The 24,783-nt window shown below is 40.8% G+C and overlaps 1 protein-coding gene across 1 annotated transcript in view; it reads right to left on the minus strand.

The window, feature by feature from the left end:
- LOC125884254 (NACHT, LRR and PYD domains-containing protein 14-like) overlaps window positions 1-24,783 on the minus strand; it is a 137,850-nt gene that overhangs the window by 87,024 nt on the left and 26,043 nt on the right. The window lies entirely within an intron of this gene.

Here is a 24,783-nt window from a genome sequence, read left to right on the forward strand (position 1 = left end):
TGGACTGGTCTCATGTCCTCATCATACTTGTGCTTCTTCCTCTTTGTCTGAACCAGCAGGAAGTGTGAGTACAGGTCAGTCAGGGTCTTGGGCAGCTCTCCTCTCTGCTCTGTAGTCAACATGTGATCCAGAACTGTAGCAGTGATCCAGCAGAAGACTGGGATTAGACACATGATGTGGAGGCTCCTGGATGTCTTCATGTGTGAGATGATTCTGCGGGACCGCTCTTCATCACTGACTCTCCTCCTGAAGTACTCCTCCTTCTGGGCGTCAGTGAAGCCTCGTACTTCTGTTACCCTGTCAACACATGCAGGAGGGATCTGATTGGCTGCTGCAGGTCGGGAAGTTATCCAGACCAGAGCCGAGGGAAGCAGCTTCCCCTCGATGAGGTTTGTCAACAGCACGTTGACTGATGACTTGTGTGTGACATCAGTCACAACCTCATTGTTGTGGAAATCCAGAGACAGTCTGCTTTCATCCAGGCCGTCAAAGATGAACAGAACTTTACAGACAGCGAGCTCCTCTGCTGTGACCTTCTGTAATGTTGGATGGAAAACACGGAGCAGAGTGAGAAGACTCAACTTCTCATCTCTGATCAAGTTCAGCTCCTGAACGAAAGCAGAATCACCACACTGACATCTTGGTTTTCCAAACCTCGGCCCAGTCCAGAGTGAACTTCTGCACTGTGAAGGTTTTTCCAACGCCAGCGACGCCGTTGGTCAGAACCACTCTGATGTGTTTCTGTTGCTCAGGTAAGGCTTTAAAGATGTGCTGACACTTGATTGGAGTTTCATGGAGGGTCTTCATCTTAGAAGCTCTCTCAAGCTGCTTCACCTCATGTTGGGTATTAACCTCTTCACTCTGTCCCTCTGTGATGTAGAGCTCAGTGTAGATCCTGTTGAGGAGGCTTTCACTTCCTGTTTCATCACTTCCTTCAGTCACACGTTCACATCTCCTCCTCACACTGATCTTATGTTCATCTAAAACCTCCTGCAGACCACTGTCTGCTGAAAGAGAAGGAAACATGTCAGACTAAAGAAATAAATCTGGACTCTGATTATTTTCATGACCAACATTAAAACAAGTAACACAAACAAATGAAGGTTTTATACATTAGTTTTATAAAATCTTTCATGTCTACACTTTACAACACAAATAAACCAAGAAGGATCCTGTTTTCAGACATGATGACATCAGCAGACAGATGTACAGTCTTACTTTGTACAGTGCTGGTCTGACTGGCTGTCTGCAGTCCAGCTCTTGTTCTGGATCTTTCTCCACACTGGGGACAGGAGGAGTCTCCTGATGAAGCAGACTGGTCCCAGTATGAGCTGATGCACTGTCTGCAGAACCAGTGTCCACAGCTGGTAGAGACTGGATCCTTCAGGACGTCCTGACACGAACTACAGCAGGACGGCTGCTCCTCCACAGAAACATGACTCCTCTTCTTCTCTCTGTGGAGATGAACACATTATTTAGATCTCGTCCTGCAAACTGTGCTGAAAATTATTTGCTTTATTCACACACTCAGTCACAGGCAGTTCAAATATCTCATGGTGGAGCTTCATGAAAACCTCCTGAGTAATGTTGTGCTCCACTGTGAGACGACTTTCAAAAGGCAAAAAGCTCCCTCATGTTTTTCAACAGTCTCTTACTTTGTGTCTGAGGGTCCAGGTTCATTACTGAAGGTTAGAGGCTCATGTTTGGACCAGTCACTCTTCATAGACTGACAGCTGGACACTGGAGACTCTGCTCTCTGTCTGTGGAAACAACAAATGTTTTACACATATTATTAGTCCTTGTAAAGACCAGGTTCAAACAGTATCATCGTTGGCGCTGCCTGTGTTTTTTTATAGTCCTCATACTCGTCGTCCTCTGCTTATCCGGGTCGCGGGGACAGCAGCCTCATCAAAGAAGCCCAGACAGTCCACTTCCCAGCCACTTCCGTCAGCTCTTCCGCGGGAACCCCGAGGCGTTCCCAGGCCAGCCGGGTGATGTAATCCCTCCAGCGTGTCCTGGGGCGGCCCCGAGGTCTCCTCCTGGTTGGACACACCCGAAACACCTCCCAGGGGAGGCGTCCGGAAGGCATCCTTACCAGATGCCCGAACCACCTCAACTGGCTCCTCTCGATGTGGAGGAGCAGCGGCTCTACTCCAAGACCCTTCCGATGTCTGAATTCCGTTCTGATGAAAAAAATAATAATACTAAAACAAGATATGCTGCTGTGAAGTGTGAGCAAAGTTCAACCAGTCAGTCAGCGTTCAGGTGCAGGAAAAGTGTTGAGAGCGGCTGCGGCTCATGAAATGCAGCAACGCAGTTATTATTCCAATCACTTGAGCGAGTGGAATAATGACTATCGCACCAGTTTAATAAGGAGGATACAAAAAGAGCTGGAAATAAATGTGGAATGATGAAATAAAAGTCCCCTCAAAAATAAAAAAGGCTTTTGATAATGGAAAATAAATAAATAAAAACAGAATCATCTTCAGGTCAGTTTACAGTAGAAACAGTCTCTTACTTTGTGTCTGAGGGTCCAGGTTCATTACTGAAGTTTAGAGGACTACGCATGGACCAGTCACTCTTCATAGACAGACAGCTGGACACTGGAGACTCTGATCTGTCCCTGTCTGCCTCCAAATCAGCCATCTTCCCAAACCTGAGAGAACTGTAACACACATACACAGTGTGTTTGAATTATTGAAGTATTTAACATCACACAGACTGGTGGTCATTCTTAAACTAACATGTGTACAGATGTGAAGCCCTGACTGTATCTGACTGATCTTTAATGAAAGCTGTTGTCTTGTATCAAACATGAAGCTTATAGTCAGACACAGTTTATTCAGCCTGTGTAGTTGAGGGGACAGGTCAAACTGATATGATGCTGATTTACAGGAGAATTCATGTCAAATGGAGGTTGAACCATGAACATAAACTACAGATCGCCTGTAAAGCATTTTAATAAATCAATCTATCAGAATTAAAACAACTGGAGACTGAAACAATCTGATATATGAGTCTGATTATATTTGAATAAATCACCATCATATCTGACAGGATGTGAGTGTTTCTGTGACTTCCTGTACAGACTGAAGGCTGCTGGGAACTGTCAAGCCGTTTCTCAATATGCGTTCATGTGCGGACTTGTGTTCTTGTGGACTTGTGGACTTGTGACACGTCATCAGTCACAGCCCAAGTACTGTTCCAACTCAAAGTTCACATCTAGCCAAGTTCAGTCCAAATTCCCGGATGTGTTCTCGACACACCCATTTCACCGAGGATGCATCGGAGCAGACTTGTGTGGACTTCAGACAGCCAGGTATCCCAGCATGCATTTCACAGCAATCATCGGAAAATGACAAGTGAGGGAAAGGCGCACAATTGTGAGCCATAATTACCGATATGTGACTGTTGTTTTGTCACAGAACGTAGTGTTTTCATGCGTAGTTTAAACGTCAGACCCGTGGTCGATGTTTTAATATAGAGCCCAGCTGAATGTGACTGAGGTCCGCTAGATGACAGCGGTGTCAGCGCTCATACATAATAAACATGTGTGTGTCCCACTGAGAGCAGCCTCTCTCGGGTCGTCCTTTTGAAACTCATCGCTGATATCTCTGTAGTGGTTAAATATGAAATGTAATTCGTTTGGGGAATGTCTAATGAGCAACATTCAGTCTCAGTGTAAGATATATTCTTATATTATTAAATGTTGTAACATGTTATTGTTCTTTGCATTCTTTGGCTTATTTATGTGTTTTTACCATTCAGTTATGATTTTAAGAATTTATTGTAATTTATTTATTGTATTTAAAGATTAATTGTCTTTATTGTAGTATTTATTCAACAGCATTTTAAATATTGATTATCTGATATGAATTGTATACCTGATGTCTGAATAAACTTTTCCTCTTCACATCTGACCTGTGTGATCCATTTATATTGGTGATGACAGACTAAATGACAAACTGCTGTCAGTGTAATCCAGTACAGTTCAACAGCACCACAATCTACAACTCAACACTTCAATAAAATGTCAGACTGAATATTAAACTGCTGTTGTTTTTTCTAGGTGCACCGAGTAAACTGTCAAGTCTCCATAAACATGTAGACAGAAAGCATAATGATGAGACAAATGCAGCGATGGACAGTAACTAAGTATATTTACTCAAGTAGCTACTGTACTTCAGTACAAATTTGATGTACTTTGAGTAGCCTATTTCAGGGCTTGACAGTACGAGCCTTTCACTCACATTTGCGACAAAAATAGGTGTGTGCGAACTGTAAAAACTATTTAGGGGCACATGTGCGCATAAAAAAATCAGCCGAAGCAGCCTATATTTTTGTCATTTAAAAAAATATGATAATCTAACCGCAAATATTGAAGGAACTCCAGCCGCCTTCCCTCTTCCCCGTGTGACACGGTTATGGGCGGTTTTCCAAGCCACTGTCGGCACAATGAATATAACGGCCGGGGTCCACAGCTTAGCGTCGCGGCGTATTCATACGGGCTCCACTGACTGCGTACGGAAGTGACATGTAGAGAAGCCAAGCCGAGAGGCTGCATGTAGGCTGCATGAAATGTTAAAGCATTTTCCACCTAAGTTATTACATATATTTGAGTTATCTACAAGTTTACTGTACTGTTTGTCATCTACTCGCTTTCAAATGTCCGCCATGGACATTTACACAATGTCACGGATAAACATGGGTAAATGCATGAAAAAAAATCATCACTTATCACCTCTGATAATGGTTTATTCATTTAAAAACACACTGTGCTCGTTTAGCACACTATTTCATGCAGTTTTTATCTGCTGGAGGGTTGCGTAGGGGAGCGTAGCGCGACAAAAATACAAGAGCCGTGTAAAATAGAGAGTTGTCGCGCGACAGACGGGGGTTGTCGCACCGCTCCCGTTGCCGTTGCCGTGGCCGTATAAGTCCCGCTGTCGGCAGGGTGGAATTAAGTCAAAGTGCGGAGGAGGCAGGACTGTTGCTATGGGCAATGTGGGCGACCGCCCAGGGCACAATCTATGTATATCTAAAAAAACAAACAAACAAACAACAACAACAACAAAAAACTCGCCAGTTTTCTAGACTACCGCTCATTTCCACGTCAAGTTAGTGGAGTGGGCGCTGGGGCGCCCCTATTATCACGGCTGTTGTGGGTTGAACGGGGTCACAGACAGGAATACGGCAGAGGATCATAGTGCGCAAGATAATGGCTTACCGCGACAGAGAAGTCCGACTCCAGGTCCAATAACTTCCTCTTCGTTGGTGTCATGACTGCCCAGTAGTACCTGGACAACTGAGCCGTGACGGCACACAGGTGTAAAGAGGAGAAACGAGCCGTTAACATTTCTCTCTGTGTCAGTAACGGCCCACAAACCTCACCGCACTTTAGGGACTGTTCTTTACTTATGAAGGGACTGTCAGGGGAGGAGGGTGGCTGGTTGATTTTTTATCTTATTTATTTATTTTATTTTGATCCCCCCTATGTTACTCACTTATTGATGCAGTTAGGGACCTTTCTCCACGGCCAGGCTGTCGGCTGGGTGGAAATAAGTCAAAGAGTGGCGGAAAAGAGGGACCGGGAAAAGAGGCTCCGTTCTCCCCACAGTTACGGACCGTTCGCCACGGTACCTCTGCTGGGCAGGGTGGAAATAAGTCCTGCAGAGTTTCAGAGGACCTGGAGAATGCTTTAGGATAGTAATAAAATTCTATAAGATAATCATATTGCAAAGATAATATATATATATAAGATAATAACATTAAAGACAAAATTAAATTGCAATACTTTTTCAAAACTTGATGATTTTACCTTTCTGTACATTTTGTATACAAATTCATTACATAATTTTGCTTGTAAATGTCTATTTGCATCACGTTTATTACGGAAAACACATTATTTGATCAATTTACGTTGTGCCCCTAAAGTTCTTTGTGCGCTCCTTACTTTTTCAACTTAGAGCACATGTGCTCCTTGGGAAAAACGTTAGCGTCAAGCCCTGGTATTATCCATTTACTTAGAGGGAAATACTGTACATTCTACTCCAGCTACATTTATCTGATAGCTATAGTTACTGTTCAGATAGTTTGTTTTATATGTTGTTGTTTCATATTTACAAGTTGCTGTGTGTTGTTATAGATCAGACTAGTGCACCAGTGACAGGTGTTAAAATCAGTTCTACCATGACAACATTTAAATGCTGCTCACATGTAGCCGACGCTGATCAATTAATACTCAATACATATTCATGTGTATGATGATCACAACACTTGAAATTGGGTCACTGTGCATCATGAGCACTTTGAACTCTTCATCTGAAGTAGTCCTACATTCTGCTGACAATACCCAGATACTTTTACTCAAGTCAGATTTGGTATGCAGCACTTTGACTTGTGACTGAGTTTCTGTTCTTTGTTGTGATCTTCCTGGGTACTTTGTCCACAACTGGACAAACATAAACAATAGAGACATGCAAGCATCACATGTCTCATCCTCATCCTCCGCTGTCTTTCTGGGCTCTGCCTCCTCAGCTGGGCAGCCTCCTCCTCAGCCTGCAGGTACAGCAGTCCTGCTGCAATAACTGCGCCAAGACGCCTTCTCCGATCCGTTATTGATTTTTGATTTCCATCTCGCCAATGCTCACGATCACAATAACCACCAACTCTCCACAAACTTTCCCCGCACTTGACTTTTGATTATAATCAGAGGCCAGCTGCGGGGAAAAGGTTTTATGAGACATGTTATGAAAATATTTTGGCTATTTATATGTTTTTGTGTGTCAGTTATATGTGTTGAAACGTTAAAAACATATACACATTAATTTCTTACAGTGTCTATGAAAAGCCGCAGGGCTGTGTTTATATTGTTTTACTCTAAATGCATGTATACAACACAGTACAACAGCCAAGGCGAGCGGAGGTGGTGACATCATCAAGTTTGCTGCTGTTCCAAAAGCAGAAATGACTGTACTCCCGTCCTCCCGTTCTTGCCAAGTCCGAACTTGCCACGTCCACAAGTCCGGACTGCCGAACTTGAGTTTTGAGAAACGGCTTCAGACTTGACCGCAGCTTTTTGTCACCGCCTCCTGCTGCAGCTCTGATCTCGTCTACTCTCCAGGCGAGGCGCACTTCATCTCCAACGAGCCTAAAGTTTAGGGAGTGTCCGTGCACTGATCTGATCTGAGGGCGGAAACCAAAACTCAGTGTAACAAAGAGCAGGAGAGCTGACTGTACACTCAACATCTTCCTATCCAACAAAACTGCGCCACAATCCCTCGGCAGAGTCCCCCTTTTCTCTCTGTGTGTCTATAAACTAGAGCTTTTCACTGTGACGCACATTCAAAGAGTTGACACAAGAGCGCGCCCGAAGCACCGGAGCGCGCAGATCCGTAGCTGCGCGCAGGCCTCGTGTTTAACAGGAAAAGCCTGGTTGTAAAAACAGCGTCAGATGATGGTGGTGGTAAAAGCAAGTGTGATGATGAAGCTGTGAAGATGTGGCACTGACCCAACCGACCCTACTCTCCCCTAGAACACACTAAACAATGAATAAACATCAACACTCACCGTGTCTCACACCACCTGTCTTCCTCTCACTGCTCTGTGCACTTTAAAATCGAGTCTGAACACACCACTGACTTTACACTTTCTCCAAAGAGCATGGATACCAAGTGGCGAAGCTCAATAGAACGCCCCATAGCAACAGACTCGCCGATGGTTTCGTCCTACCGCCGCCATTTTGGACTGTCAGCAGACCGCAGCAGACCTGCTTGCATACAAAAACACACAGACAGACTGAAGTATATCGCTATTAATTATGCTTACAATGTTAACCACCTCGTGATAGCTTGGTCACAGCTGCTTTTTCAAGTTTTTGTAAAGCAAAATATAGACTTTAAAAAACAAAACGAAGAAAAACGGCCTAGATGGCATCTCTACATATTACATCCACTTATGAGAAGATTAACTTAATTACCCCATTCAAAATCACCCCATAAGCCAATCTACCAAAAAATAAAAATAAAAAAATAAATCAATATTTTAACAATAATAATAATATGTAGGCTATTTTAATATGATATATTTTAATGCTAAAGCAGTAATTAGTTGCCATATTTATAAATATATATGTATATGTAAATACATACATACATATATATCGGCTCTCTCTCTCTCTCTACACACACACACACACACACACATATATATATATATATATATATATATATATATATATATGTATATATATACATATATATATGTATATATATACATATATATATATATATATATACACACATGTATTGGTAGATTGGCTTATGGGGTGATTTTGAAGGAGTAATTAAGTTAATCCTCTTTAAGTGTTACCTTCCCTCCAAAACTGGCATATTAAATAGATATTAAAACACTTTAAAACTTACACCTCAGGAGTTCTTACCTGTCGGAATCCTTCGGGAAACGGTGGAAGGCCAGGTGCAGGGTGTTCCACTGATAGTTGTTGCAGTTAATTGCACTACACTGTTATATTTTACTTTTTTTCTCCTCTCTCCTTGACATCTAGCATGTTGTCTGGGCCCAACAGTCCAAGCTCAACAGTCCAAAATGGCGGCAGCGCCCCTAGTGGCAGTTGGCAGAAATTCAACGGAGCTTCGGCTCTTGGTATCCATGCTCTTTGCTTTCACTTTCGCTCTTCCTCTCTGTCAAGAGTACCTTGCTGCAGTCAAGATGGCCGACAAGGCGCCGCCATACATCCAATCCATGCCGGAAGTCACAACCGGAAGTTGGTTAATCGCCGCTCAATCCTGGAAATATGACCGAGCTAAAACAAAAATAAAAGCTTAAAAAACATGTACGTTTACACATAACATAATTTTATGCATTTTGTGTAGTTACATGTTTATCGTAACGGTATAAGTGACTAGTTAATTGTCTCGCCATGACTTTATAGGCTACTGTAAAACTCAGAAGTTAGTTAAAAGCCTACAATAATATCACTAAGTTATAATGCTAATGTTTCATGGATTTAACTTTAATATCAACGTTATGAATACAAATGTAAATATTATGTTTGTGTGGTGGTGGCCACACACACACACACATTCACAATAGGACTGAAGAATAACTAAAGTTAAATAAACTGAATTCTCAGATTAAATAAACTGAGAATTAATAAAAAATGAGAATTTACACAACCAAATAAGCAGCACTTTCAGATTAGGCTGCAGTTGCAACATGCACACATGGTCACAACAAATGTCACACTTACTTTCATATTAGCATATGGTTAATATTAATTTATGTTAACAGTAAAAAAGAAGGCACTGTAAATCATTGGTGGTACAGTGTAAGGGTTGTACTGCCCAGACATTATGCATTAATCATATGATCCTTCCTTTATGTCCTGGATCACAGATTACCTGAGAGGAAGCGCACAGTATGTCAGGTTGGGGAACTGTGCTTCTGGGACATTAATGACGCTCAGAAGCTGTATGAGCACATGGGCTACAGCAAGATCAGAGAATTCATCATTCCTGAGCTTCCGTTCAGAATCATGAACTTCACAATGTTCGAGTACAGACTGGATTTACAGAGAGATGGGAAAAGTGACTGAGTGGTCGTAAACTGAGACACCCACAGAGACTGTGTAACATTCAAGGACCACAGTATCGTCCATTCATCCAGCTTCTAGGTTAACTTTTTCCCAGCATGCATTACAGTTAAGCCAACCAAATACTCAGCTCAGGTGAAAGCATCCATACGAGGTACTGTTTACTCCACACACCTGCAGTTAAAGGTTAGGCATGTTCACTGTTGTTACAGATGCACACAGGAGACAGACTGATCATTTATTATCAATGGAAATATCTGCTATGTTCATGGTCATGTTAAAGGAAGACTTCACCTCTCACATGAGCATTTGTGTAACTGATGAAAACGATCAACACCTGTAACAAATTTAGGTGTCATCAGCCAGACTGCAAGGCCGGAGCTGTTTTATTCACATTGGATGTTGCTAGCCTCTACACCAGTATACCACATGAAGAGGGTCTAGAGTCCTTGAGCTCCTACTTGGAGAACCGAGATTCTGTAGAAAACCCCCTAACCAGTTCCTCATAGACTGTGCCACTTTTGTCATGAAGTACAATTACTTCAGTTTCGACAATTAATTTTATCAACAGATAAAACAGCTCCGGCCTTGCAGTCCAGCTGATGACACCTAAATTTGTTACAGGTGTTGATTGTTTTCATCAGTCCTCTGATTGGATGTTTGTCCAAATGTAGGCAGTCTTGTTGTTATATATAAGATAAGATAAGATAAAACTTTATTGATCCCACACCGGGGAAATTCACTTGTCACAGCAGCTCAAGCTGTACAGATAGGAAGGAGAAAGTGACAGTAGGATACTTATAAAATTAAGCTAAAAATCAGAACATTTGTATATACATATCAGAATCAAAGATATACAAATATAACAAATATAAAATATAAAGTACTAAATGGGCAGGGCTATACACACAAGACTACTTACAGTATATACACCTTTCACTTGTACATATATATGGGAGAGATATGAATATATGTGCAGGATAATTGTGTACAGAGTTGTACAATACACACATGGTGTGTAGCATTAAAAATAAAAATACTAAGCAATGTACATACTAAGCCATGTAAGCAATGTAAACTATGTTTACATTTACGGATTGCACAGAATATTAGCAGCGAGATTTTACAGTGCGATACACAGTGGAATAAATATTGCATAGAGATAAAAAAAACAGTGTAAACATACAGGGTAGGGAGTAGAGTTATACAACAGACATAACAGTGCTACATTAAGTCGTGCACATGTGTAGAAATGTTTGCAGGCTCCAAGTATACCTGATGAAGGTCGTTCAAATGGAAACATCGTTTATTCAATAAATCAAGACAAAGCGAGACAGTGTGCAGGAGTCTCCCTAATTGTTCTTCGAGTTGAAATTTCCTCTGACGCACCTGTCACACACTCAGGTATGCACAGATTTTTTTTTTTTTTTTTTTTTTTTTTTTTTGATGTTTTGATGAACATACCCTTGAAATGCACTGCATTTGCCTCATGATTCGCCAAGTGCCTCTGGATGACACTTTGGCTTTTGGTAGTAAATTTGGGGCAGAGAGGACACGCAAACACAGATGGCGGCACGGTTGTGCACTTCAGCCTGTCGCCTTTTTCAATTATAGAAGGGTGCATCTGGAAGAAAAGAATATATCAGAATCAGAATCAGAATCAGAAATACTTTACTGATCCCCGGGGGGAAATTGTTAGTGTTACAGTTGCTCCTATTCAACAAAGACTGTAGTATAATATATAACATATAGAAATATAAAATGTACAACAATATATACAATACAATAGAATATATGCAACAATATATACAGCAGTGGCACACATACTAGTAAGCAAAAAATTACACGAAGAAGAAACTTCCGCTTGGGAGTTTCCAACTTTCTGGTATAGACTAGATATATGGCGGCGCCCTAGTCGGCCATCTTGACTGCAGTTGGGTCCCTCTCCTCTCTGTTGGCACCTCCCCACCTTTGACTCATGGGAAATTATTTATTGAGAGTAAGACAGAGACTTGTACGATGGAGTTTTAGGGCCACATTGAAAAAAAAAATCGGAGATTTCGAGAATAAAGTCGAAATATTATGAGATTAAAGTCGTAATTTAACGAGATTAAAGTCATAATATTACGGAATAAAGTCGTAGTTTTTAAGGAAATAACCAACAACAAACAGAATATCAGGTTGTCTTTCATGCCGTTGTAAGTAGCCTACTTAATTAGGTTCGGGAACCGGCACCGTGCCGGTTCTGTGTCAGTCGAAACTCCGGGCCCAACTCTGCCACTGATTGGCCAGTCTGACATCCTTCATAATACATATAGAACGTTAGTGAAACACACAGGCCTAACAGAAACATGCGTTGGTTTGGGGACAAGTTAGTGGTCACGTTACTTGTTCCACAGGTGAAGGACCCCGGACACATAGCCTACAGTAAATACACCGGTTGCGTGGAAAGTGTGGTCCATTCGCAAACTTTATAACTAAAAAAACTTTTCACTACTCTCCATCGACGAACTACTAACACTCTCTGCTGTTTCCTCCTCCTTCTTCCTTCCTTCCGCTGTCTTCGTTGGTTTATTTATACACGCAAAACGCGTTCTCTGGCTGGCTGGATTGTCCGCTCGGTCTGCCGTACATACATGGCGGCGCAAGATGGCGACCTCTCTAAAGCAAGGCCCTTCCTATATGTATATATATAAAAGCATAATTATAAGGCTACGAAAACCAAACGAATTTTATTTTATAGCGATTATACACTTATATAAACATATTAATGGGTAGAATATTCAGATTCAGATTGACAATAAACCATGCCAAATATTACACACTGGCCCTTTAAATTAAGCTATTGCTTTCTTTTCACTTTCTGCATCCATTTAAGATTTTACTTGAGATCACTTTTTAAGAAACTCTTAACAGGAGCTGACCACTACCGAGGTGCTGAAACTAAATCAATCAATGTCAGGCACATCGATCACCCACCACTTCATCAGCCATAAGTCACACACATACTTATTTTTCGTCGTTATTATTTTTCTTCCACCAGATTTCGGTGCATAACTTGTGCCACAGCTCTGAGCGCACACAGGGTCTTCATAAAACATAGATTCAAGATTCAATGTGCACAGTAAGGACACACGTTTCCCTGCAGAATGAAATTCATTCTTTTCTGTCACCAATTAATGCCAAACAATATAAATCTGAAGTATAAAATAGATCAAAATATATACGGTGCGCACTGTTGTAACATCTCCTTGCTTAGTCTAATATTAATGTGCCTGCCGCGGCTGGATCTGTGAGCGTTTGGTGGCTAAGAAGAGTGTTAAGAGTGGGTCAGCTCGATCTTACAACTCCTTCTTAGTGAAAGATCTTCTTAAGCTAATAGCGATCTGGGAAACGCGGCCATTATCATGTCAACATACAGGAAAAATGTGTTCAGAGTTTATGACATTTACTGGGAGAGCTAGAGCCATTTGACTAAAGCTGACATTATTACTGCTGTAGCATGATGTTATTAGGCTAAATATTACATTTCTAACAGTGTCTGAGCTGATTTATTGACACAGCATGCTTGTAGGCTGCTGTAACGTTAGGTTTACAGAAGAAATAATGGGATGTGACTTAATCGGGTGAAAATATCGTTAGTGAAACAGAAACAAGCGTTAGTTAGGGGACAAGAGCCAAGAGTCACAAAGACTCACGTATGTTAAAAGTTACTTAGGCTACAACCGGTGTATTTACTGTGACATGACACTGGTGACCACAACAATGCCATGTACAAAGAGGCTACTAGAGAAAGTAAATAAGAACCTCAAGTGGGTCATCATGAAGATCAAGCCTAGTAAATCTAGAAGCATCTCGATACGTAGAGGGAAGTTAAGTGATAGGAAGTTTGTCATAGATGATGAGGAAATCCCAACAATTAGGGAAAAGTCAGTAAAGAGCTTAGGTAGGTGGTACAATGTGGAGTTGAATGATGAGGAACAGGTGGTGAAATTTAGGAAAGATGTGGCAGAAGGATTGGATAGAATAGATAAATCCGAACTTCCAGGAAAGTTGAAGTTGTAGTGTTTGCAATTTGGGCTATATCCTAGGTTAATGTGGCCATTGTCAGTTTATGAAACTCCAATATCCGTAGTGGAGAGAATTTAAAGGTCAGTTAGCTCCTATATTAGGAAGTGGTTGGGTGCTCCTAGGTGCCTAAGTAGTGTTGCATTGTATGGGAAAGGGATACTTCAGCTGCCAGTATCTTGTTTAACAGAGGAATTTAAATGTACCAAAGTCAGGACAGAGCTCTTGTTATCTGGGAGTAAGGACGTGGTAGTTAGGAGTGTGGTTCCAAATCCAACCAAGGGGAGGAAGTGGAACCCAAGATCGGCAGTTCAGGAGGCAGAGGCAGCTCTTAGGCATGCAGAGATTGTAGGTAATGTTCAGTTTGGCCGGGGAGGCCTGGGGCTTGGCTCAGGCAAACTGGTATGGAATAAAGCAGGTCTCAAAGATAAAAGAAAGCTGGTTGTAGAACAGATACGTAGACAGGAAGAGATGCTAAGGAGTGCAAAGGTAGTGGCCCAGACTAAACAGGGACAGTGGTTGAATTGGGAAAGTGTAGAGAAGAAGAAGCTCAGTTGGAGGGACCTGTGGAGTATGGAGGAGAATCGCATTAGATTCCTGGTAGGGGCTACATACGATGTGTCACCAACCCCCCAGAACCTAAAACTGTGGGTAAATGAGGACCCGTCATGCCCATTGTGTTCACGTACCACAACCTTAAAGCATATTTTGTCAGGCTGTAAAGTTAGCTTGTCACAAGGCCGATATACATGGCGACATAACCAGGTGTTGAAATGTTTAGCTGCAGGCATCGAAGGGAAACAAAGACAGGTGAATTCAGAAGGTGTTAAGGATAGGAGTTTAGTAATTCAGTTTGTCCATGAGGGAGAGAAATACAGAAGGGATAAGTTAGTGAGGAGGCAAGGGTGTGGCCGCCTAGAAGGTGCTTGTGATTGGGAAATGCAAGTAGATTTAGGGGGAAAGCTTGTTGTTCCCCAGGAAATAGTTTGTACCAGGCAGAGGCCTGACTTAGTGTTGTGGTCAGTGAGTCAACAGATAGTTTATTTCATTGAGCTGACAGTTCCTTGGGAAGACTCAGTGGAAGAAGCCTATGAAAGAAAAAAGCTTAGATATGCAGACTTAGGAGCAGAAGCTGAGCAGCGAGGATGGAAGACTAGGATTTGTCCAGTGGAAGTGGGGTGTAGGGGATTCATAGCAAGATCAGCTGTCTCGCTCCTGGGGGAACTCGGAGTGCGGGGACAGAGTTTGAGGAAGACAGTGAGGGAAATGTCAGATGAAGCAATTAAATGTAGCCAGTTTATCTATAAGAGAAGAAGTAATGTCAGTTGGGGGCCAGCAGGGGGAACTACTAACCAGGGCACATAACTCCTTGAGATCAGGTGGAGAGATCCACTTCCTGTCAGGAGGAAATCCAGGAAAAGGAAGTATTTAAGTGTGGGAGTGGCCTATTTGAATCCATTTTGTTTGAGGCCATGCGGCAAGGTGAGTGTGTTTGCTGATCCTGTAAGTTTATTTAGCTCCTTTAACTTATATTGTAGTTATGCTATGTAGCATGTGAAATAGAGTATGGTGAATGTGCTAGGAAAGGTAGTATCAACCCTGCTTCTACCTAGAGCTCGCATGTACGGAGCCTGGGTTTGGTTGAAGGTGGCAGTGTTGTTTGGGCTGAGAAAGCCATGTGTAAGTAAGGTAAAAGAGGTTATTGGGTTGGTGCGGGGAGCAGTGAGACCTGGCATTAGGGGAGTGTCTCTGGGACGCTAGAGATCACTGTCTAGCCTCCTGGAGGTGTCGTGGGACCAACTAGACGAAACACTGGTGAAAGAAGGTTCCCACCTGATGACCCCAAAGACATGCTAGTTATCACTGCTCATTGGTTTGTATAGTTAAGCCTTGCCATATTAGCTTATCATAGGGCTTAGGTTTTTCACTGAGTGTTAATCCTTTCTCTAGAGCACAAACTTCTTGTGTTTATTTGAACTGTGTCCGGGGTCCTTCGCATGTGGAACGAGTAACGTGACCACTAACTTGTCCCCAAACCAACGCATGTTTCTGTTAGGCCTATGTGTTTCACTAACGTTCTATATGTATTATGAAGAATGTCAGACTGGCCAATCAATGGCAGAGTTGGGCCCGGAGTTTCGACTGACACAGAACCGGCACGGTGCCGGTTCCTGAACCTAATTAAGTAGGCTACTTACAACAGCATGAAAGATAATCTGATATTCTTTTTGTTGTTGGTTATTTCCTTAAAAACTACGACTTTATTCTCGTAATATTATGACTTTAATCTCGTTAAATTACGACTTTAATCTCATAATATTTCGACTTTTTTCTCATAATATGACTTTAATCTCGAAATATTACGACTTTAATGTCATAATATTTCGACTTTATTCTCGTAATATTATGACTTTTTCTCAGTTATGACTTTATTCCCGAAATATTACAAGTTACTTTATTCTCGAAATCTCCGATTTTTTTTTTCTTCAATGTGGGCCTAATACTCCATCGTAGAATAAAGTAAAATAAATATTACGAGAATTAACTATTAATATTTCGAGAATAAAGTCATAACTGAGAAAAAAAGTCATAATGTTACGAGAATAAAGTCGTAATTTAATGAGAATAAAGTCATAATATTACGAAAATAAAGTCATAGCCTAGGCTGCGTGTTGTTTAGAGGTGAAATATCAGAAGACCAGCCTGCCGCCTGCGTTAAAATGAGAACCATGGAGCATCTTGTTAAGTTATACTTTGGTATAGGCTTCACAAATAAGGAAATACTTTATCTATTGGCACATCAGCACCACATTATCATAAGTATCAGGACTTTGAAAAGATTGTGCAAGAAACTGTGTCTATTCCGAAGAAAGAACCACACGGACTTGGAGGAAATTGCTTCTTTTGTGGAGGAGGAAATGGCTGGTAGTGGTGCACTGCAAGGCTATCGTTGGTTACATCTGCGTGCTATACAAAGGGGTTTCGTAGTTTCTCAAGAAACAATGAGACTGGTAATCGAGATTTTGGATCCAGAAGGAGTGGAACTCCACCGAGCACGGCGTCTCCGACGTCGACAGTACAACAGCAGAAGGCCCAACGCTTTATGGCACATGGATTCATATGACAAACTAAAGCCGTATAGCATTACAATTAATGGTTGCATTGACGGATTTAGTCGTTACATAACGTGGATGGAGGCATACACCACTAACAATGATCCCAAGGTAATCGCCGACTACTTCATAAGCACAGTGACGCGCATTGGAGGCTGTCCACAGCGATTGCGGGCCGACCCAGGTACGGAAAATGGACATGTCAGGGAAATGCAGCTGTTCCTGCGTAAAAATCATTCGGACCAGGAGAAGGAAGCTTCATTTACGGATGCAGTACTGTAAATCAACGGATAGAGTCATGGTGGGGGGTCCTGCGGAAACAGTGTGTACAATTTTGGATGGACATTTTTCAAACCCTCAAAGATGATGGACATTTCACTGGTGACTTCCTGGACAAAAACCAGATGCAGTTCTGCTTCCTCAACCTTATTCAGGTAATTGCTAAATATATACAGAGCCAGATGATTAGGTTACAACAGGTGAAAATAATCCCACATCACTTCCTAATAGTTTCTTCAGAAATCGTAGATTTGAATGCAATCCTGAAATCTGTAGCTTGTCTTTTTCCATTTCACATCAGTCTGTGGATCTTTAAAATAGCCTACACAGTACATACTGTATTGTAGTGTGATAGACAGTGGTTCTGTTGTCTGCAACTACTTCAATTGGATTTTATTTTTTTTATCCCACAGGAAGAACTTGATGAAGTTGTGAGGACCTGGAATACACACCAAATAAGATCGAGGCCTGCCCATGGCTTGCACAGAGGACGCCCCATTCTCCTGTTCTCTATGCCACAACTCTACGGAGCAGCAGAAGACAAACTCCAGTCTGTTCTCCCTGAGGAGGTTGCTGTTTGCAAGGAAGAGTGCACCCCAAAAGGGCAGTACCCCTGTGACGAGACTGTTTTTGAACTCTGCATTCTCCTAATAGGTGAAAATGGCTGGAGCCCTCCCGTGGATGCATATACTGCTGTGGAACTGTATTCACTGTTAAGAAATGAGATACTTGAAAATATTTAAATAGCCCTTCACAGTGTGCACTCTGCTTAACTGCAGAGCCGGGCATACACTGTATAGGTGATCAAACTGTCAGTGTTTTTTCTGTGAAATCCTTAAAGCTAGTGCAAGGGTTAAAACAGTCGCTGTAACATGATTTATTGTTTCTGCATTAACTGATCAAAATAAGAGTGGTCAAAGAAATATTCAGATCCTTTACTTAAGTAAAAATAAATATAATCGTAGTAACTTGATGTGTAAATACTTCATGACAAGTAAAAGTCCTGCATTGAATTAAGTAAAGTGTGTTACCAGCAAAAATCCTTTATGTATCATAACTAAAAGTTATTATAATGCAGAAAATGCTCCTTGTTTTATATAATATTTTCCTGTGAATGGTAGTGGAGTAAAAGTATTAAATTGCATGAAATGGAAAGGCTCACATGAACTACAAGTACCTCAACTGACTATAAGTACAGCGCCTGAGTAATGTACTTATAATCCATCACTGAAGAATAAACATTTGAAATATTTCACAGATGCCTTTGATCATTAAGAAATGCCAACACAAACAATCACATGAAACATTTTTAATAACTTCTTCAGTATCCAAACAATGTATATAAAACTCTGAATATTCACAATATGAATTGAGTATAAAACCTCTTTATGCAAAAGAATTTAGAAATGACCCAAACAAAATCATTTTCTTTTAAATCCTTCTTTATAATCCATGATAATGAATGGAATCCAGCAGCTTCAACCATTAGCAATGTAACAATTTGATCACACTGAAAGCAGTTTCTTCAGAAATCTTACAGATGTGGATACAATCCTGAAGTCACTGGTAACTCAGCTGGTGTAAGAATCTCAAAAACAGTGTGACATAACATAACATTTGAACTTGTTAAAGATAAATGCAAGAGCAAGGGCTACAACAGTTGCTGTAACATGAGAAATGACCTTATTGTTTATGCTTTAGCTGGTCTGTCAGAATAACAATAACTAGAAATAATGGACATTCATAATAAAACCGTTTTATGCAAGGAATCTGCAAATAACCAAAAAATAAAAAATGCTTTTATAATCCATCCATCCACTATGAATGGAACCCAGCAGCTTCAACCATTAGCAATGTTAACAATTTGAGAACAACTGACCAGTCAATTGTTCTGTAATCAAAATACTATTGAACAGTGTCACAGAACAAAATTTTCTATTAGACACAGTCTTTAAGGAGGTGTGTGAATTGTGTCAGTACAGTCTGAAGTGGAAACATCAAACAACAACATTTGGCAATTCCTGCCTAAATGATGTCCATTATCCAGATGTTGCTCTCTAGAATGGAATTGAACTCGCTGCGGAAGTCAGGAAAATTATCGTAGCTGTCAGACAGTTGCAAGAGCATCCCACATGTACGTCCTATTGGTCTCCTTGTGAAATTGGTCTGAACTGTAAACTCCACCTTGATACAACCAGACACCAACAAATCAGAGCCAGTGCAAAACCTCAAAATCTTGCAAACTCTTCCTCATTAAGTTCCCTGATGTATCTTTTCCAGTGCTGGGCCACCTCTGCTTCCTTCGATGCCATCCCTGTAGGAAAGTTTAATATCCCTAGCACTTTCTTTGGTGTTGGTTTGAGGTCACTGTACAGTTTGCTCAGTTCCTCAGAGTTGAGATGCATCTGTGACTGTGTGATCTCCCTCCAGCAGTCAATGACATACACTGGTTTTTGCACAAGTCCTTTGTGAGCTAGTTCCTCCAAGATTTATGGCAGAGAAGCAGCGGTGACCCTCTTCCTACACTCATAACTGTTAAGCACTTCTAGGAGGTCATCAACATCAACAGAAGAAAAATCATCCAAAGCATGTCTGAGGACATCCTGTTCTTGGCAGCTCACAAACTGAAGAAAGCTTGTCTTCAGGTCACTGTGCACTGCCCCCAAAAGCATTTCCTCTAGAAAAGGTGGAGCTAGCTTGATTGGCAAGTACTGGCAATCTTTAAATCCTTTCAGAAGAATTCGCCCTACTGCTTTCCATGTAGCAGCACAGAAATCATGCCTGAGAAAAGGTACTTTCAAAGTTGTTCCAAGGGTGCATCGCTCATAAAGCTCCACCCAGAAGCTACTATAGACATCTCTGACTACACCAGACCCACTGCCTTTTTCTACTGTGCTGTCAGGCAGTAGACGTCTCACTTTCAGTGTTTTGTTCATAATGTCAGGATCAGAAAATGCCTCTATCATTTCACTGAAACTGTTTGAGTGGTGTAAGACCAAAGTCATATCAGGCAAAGTATGAAGAGGGCTTTGAGGTAACTCATCAGGCTGATAGATCAGTGTGTCACTGAGAGAGTCATCATCTACTCTTTGCTGTGCACCAAAAATTATCTCAGGGTCAGAGGTTTCTGCTTCTATCACTTCTGATACATCCTCTAAAACAGCATAGTTGGCATCCAAAGACAAACTGATGGGATCACTGATTATGTTGTCAAATGTGCTTGCTACATGAGTGGCGCTTGCACTGGTTATGGAAGACTCTCTTCAGAAATAATGAACACGTCTTGAAGGGAGATGTGATGTTCATCTGTAAGATCTAACTGATAATTTCTGTCCATTGTGAACTCTGTGTTGACCCTTCAGCAGCTGGCACAAAATCAGGCTCAGAGACATAACCATCATAGCCAGGGTCATCATCAGACTCCTCACTCAGAACTGGTTTTGGCTGAGTTGCTATGTAGAAGCGCAAAGTTGGGAGTTTGACAGTACTGTATATCATTTCGATGGAAACATCTTTAGGAAGAGGATTTTGCTCGAAATCCCAAACTTCAAAATTCAAAATCAGATTCGTGGCCTTTACTTGATTCTCCTTCTGGAAAGAAGAGGGCCTTTCCTTGTTTTAGGATCTCATCAAAACCTGCCTGAATGTTAATTGCAACCTTCCTTGCCCCCCCACCTTGCTTTGCTCTGACCTGTTTTGTTACTTCATTGTCAGTATGAATCCATCCTATTTCAATATTTCTTATGGACTGTTTTGCTCTTCTTCTTGTTTTGTTGGAAGTTTCTGGCACATCCTCCCCATTGTGGTTTTCCTTTCTAAGTTTGAGCTTTTCCCTTAGTTTCTCAAAAAGACCCTGTTTTCGCTTTGATGAGTGTGTGTGACGCTTGCAAAAACTGAACAGAGCAATCCTGTCTCCATACGATGGAAGATAGTCTGCCAGTTGAGCATCTTCAATTAGCAGAATGACCTCTCTGTCAATCTGTGAATATGGCAGAGACATGTCTTTTAATTTTAGATGTAAAATGACAATAATATACCTTATACTGTATGTAAAAGACAAAAAAGATGAAAAGTTATCTAAATAGGCCAGTTGTGATCACTAGCACTCCTGTGCTACACTTAATTCTATCAGGCAGAAGGTTTTACCTGGAGTAATAAATGGTTATGTAAACAGAGACGTTCAGTCAAAACATATTCCAACACACCGGCAGTTAACAATATACTTAGAGTATACATAGACTAAGAATATACTTTTTAAAAATTCTATTACACTACCACACTGGAAAGGATAGAAACACTTAAAAGAGGGACTAATAATAATAATACATAATTTGTTGTGAAGAAAAATTGAAATGCATTCTATCAACTGAAATATCTTACTATTACTAACTAATGGTACTAATAATGGCCAAGAACATTAAAATTTTTAAGATCCTTCTCTGAGTTACACAAGGAAATTGACTTGTATATTCAGAACAGTACCTTTTGCTCTTCAATCAGGTTGAGTGTTTCCTCCGAGACACCTCGACCTCTCAAGAAAGTCACAATATCGGAGAATTTCTCTGCCATCATGGACCTGTATAGTGAAATAAACAAGAGTACAGTTTAAACTGAGTAAACCCAGGAGTCACAGATGATAAGAATGAGCAGGAAAGAACTATGAAACATTCATCTATATAAAAGGTCTGTATCACACATACTTAAAATGTCAAAATGCAGAGACCACAGTGCTGTTGACTTATAGACTATATTAAAAGATGAAACTGCATATCCATAGGAACACTGTGCTTGCTTTTGAGGTTGGCTTACATGCATTTCATATGTAGCTTTAACAAAACAAGTCATATATTGAAGAAAAACTTCAGTATGCTAGAATTCCTGTATCTGACTATTTAAAGCAATACTTGTTTAAACATCAGGTAATAGAGGTTACTTCAGAGACAGCTTTTCTAATGTACAGTTGAAATAATCTAGAAAATATCGCAAATGCTGGTGTCTCTCCAAACTGCCCAGATATTATGAGCTAGTCCCTAGCTGTCATACATTTAGAACTACAAGAATCTCAACTCTACTCACAACTCTACAACTTTTGTGTCCTGTGCGACAAAAGTGGTATCAGTAAAGTGCTTGCAACCAACCTATCATTTATAGTATACAGTATATCAAAAAATTACACGGTTGCACTTCCAGTACACAGTATGCCAGACATACTGACATGGTACTGATTTGGAAAATAATACCAGTATATGTTCCATCAATATATCTCACTAAATGCATACCTATTACAGTGCAGCTCGACTCTTCTTTTGGCACTTTTTAGCAATCAATCAATTCAATCAATCAATTTTATTTATAAAGCCCAATATCACAAATCACAATTTGCCTCACAGGGCTTTACAGCATACGACATCCCTCTGTCTGTCTGTAGCAGTTGCCATGTAGCTCATTGTACTTATTGCCACCACTGGAAACAGGACGAGAGGGGAACAATAAAATTCAGTTTGATATTAGTTTGTATAATATTACTGTCCTGTGAGCAGACATCAATTGCATTGATAGCACTGACCAAGAAACACAGTTAAAACAAAGCTGAAAACTATATAACTAACAATCTAGAATTGGAGGCAGAACGGCCCAGCTCTATTGGCTCTTACTCTTACCTGGTAATTAGCTATTTTCCTGGTATCTTCTGTTTGCTTGGTGCTGCTTCAGGGGTTCCTTGGCCTGAGGGAGGGAGACAGAGAGATCAACTAAACAACTGTGCAGCCTGCTGATCAGCCTGTGTAGTGGTGGATCATGGCAAAAAACAGCAGCCTTCAAGCAAAATCTTGCATGGATGAAAACGTTTATCCGACGTTTCATGCAAGAATAACAAAATGGCTGTTGGTCCTTAAAGATCTGGCATAACTCACATACCACCTGTAGAATCAGGGCCGGATTGTTTGGACAAGCACTGACAGCAAACACTGACCGGGTATCATACAATCGGTGTAGCTAATTGTAATATATGAGAGGAACAAGTCTGGGCAAATGTGGATATAGCCTAGAGCAACCCAACCTTACTCAAATTAGCATAACTTAGGCCTATCTGGAAGTACCATTGGCCGCGTTTCCCAGTTCCAGTTAAGAAGCTCTTAGCACTAAGAGCTTCTTAAGAACGGTCTTAAGCCTCCCGTGAAAGAAAAAATGCGCTTCACAGATCGCTATTAGCTTAAGGAGATCTTTCATTAAGAAGGAGTCATAAGATCGAGCTGACCCGCTGTTAACAGTCTTCTTAGCGACCAAACGCTCATAGATCCAGCCGCGGCAGGCACATTAATATTACCAAGCAAGGAGAGGTTAAAACAGTGCGCAGCGTATAGCTATATTTTGATCTATTTCATACTTCAGATTTATATTGTTTAGCATTAATTGGTGACAAAAATAACGAATTTCATTCTGCAGGGAAACGCGTATCCTTACTGTGCATATGACAATGAACACTTTGAATCTTGAATCTATATGTTTTATGAAGACCCTGTGTGTGCTCAAAGCTGTGGCACAAGTTACGCACCGAAATCTGGCGGAAGAAAAATAAGTACGAGGAATAACAAGTGTGTTCCTGTATGTGCTGTGTAGCCTACATCAGGCACACAAATAAAATGAATCATCATGACTATCATTTATCATAATTTGCATCATCTGCATGCACATCAGATAGTTTACCGCATCCAAAAAATGCGCCAGGGTACAACAGGAACACATCCACCCTCCAAACCTGCGACATTCAGATATCAGGCAACTGACAGGTATAATTGAGCTCAGCTGGAACCTCATCAAGGGACGCTCCACCCGCTACTCTATATAAAGGTGATTGCCTGACATCGATTGATTTAGTTTCAGCACCGCGGTAGTGGACAGCTCCTCAATCCTAATATATTGTAATAATATATAAGAAGGGCGTTAAGAACGCATCTGGGAAACATTCTTATCTTAGTGACCCTTCTTAGCTAAGACGTTCTTAACTGTGCCCTAAGTCTTAGGATCAATCTTTACTGGGAAACACGGCCATTAGAGTTACATGACAAGTAACAAAACGTAAACCTGTGTTTGCTCAACAAGCAAAACCGCATTTATTAAACGTTTAATTATGAGACGATTAAGTAACTTACCTGTTAAAAGATGTGTGTGGCACGGCACGGCACGGCACCACCAGTCCGGGTTGAATTGCCCAATGTTGATGTAGCCTACACAAATTAGCATAACAACTTAGCTAACGCTAAAGTAGAAGTCGCGTTAAATCTGTGCTTTCTCAAAAAGTAAACTCACATTTATGAAACGTTTGATCATGAGATGATAAAGTAAAGTTACCTCCAAATGTGTGTGTTGAGGCAACACTCTGAGACAAAGAGCAGCTGCCACAAGCAGGTTCATCCAATTCTTTGTTGTTGGTTATTTCCTTAAAAACTATGACTTCATTTTCATAATATTATGACTTTATTCTCATTAAATTACGACTTTATTCTCATAATATTATGACTTTATTCTCGAAAAATTACTACTTTAATCTGATAATATTTCGACTTTATTCTCGTAATATTATGACTTTTTCTCAGTTATGACTTTATTCTCGAAATATTACAATTTTTTTCTCGTAATTTTTCGACTTTATTCTCGAAATTTCCGAATTTTTTTTTCTTCACCGTGGCCCTAATACTCCATCGTAATTAATTG

Source organism: Epinephelus fuscoguttatus, linkage group LG23, assembly GCF_011397635.1.
Source record: "Epinephelus fuscoguttatus linkage group LG23, E.fuscoguttatus.final_Chr_v1".
Taxonomy (NCBI): Eukaryota; Metazoa; Chordata; class Actinopteri; order Perciformes; family Serranidae; genus Epinephelus; species Epinephelus fuscoguttatus.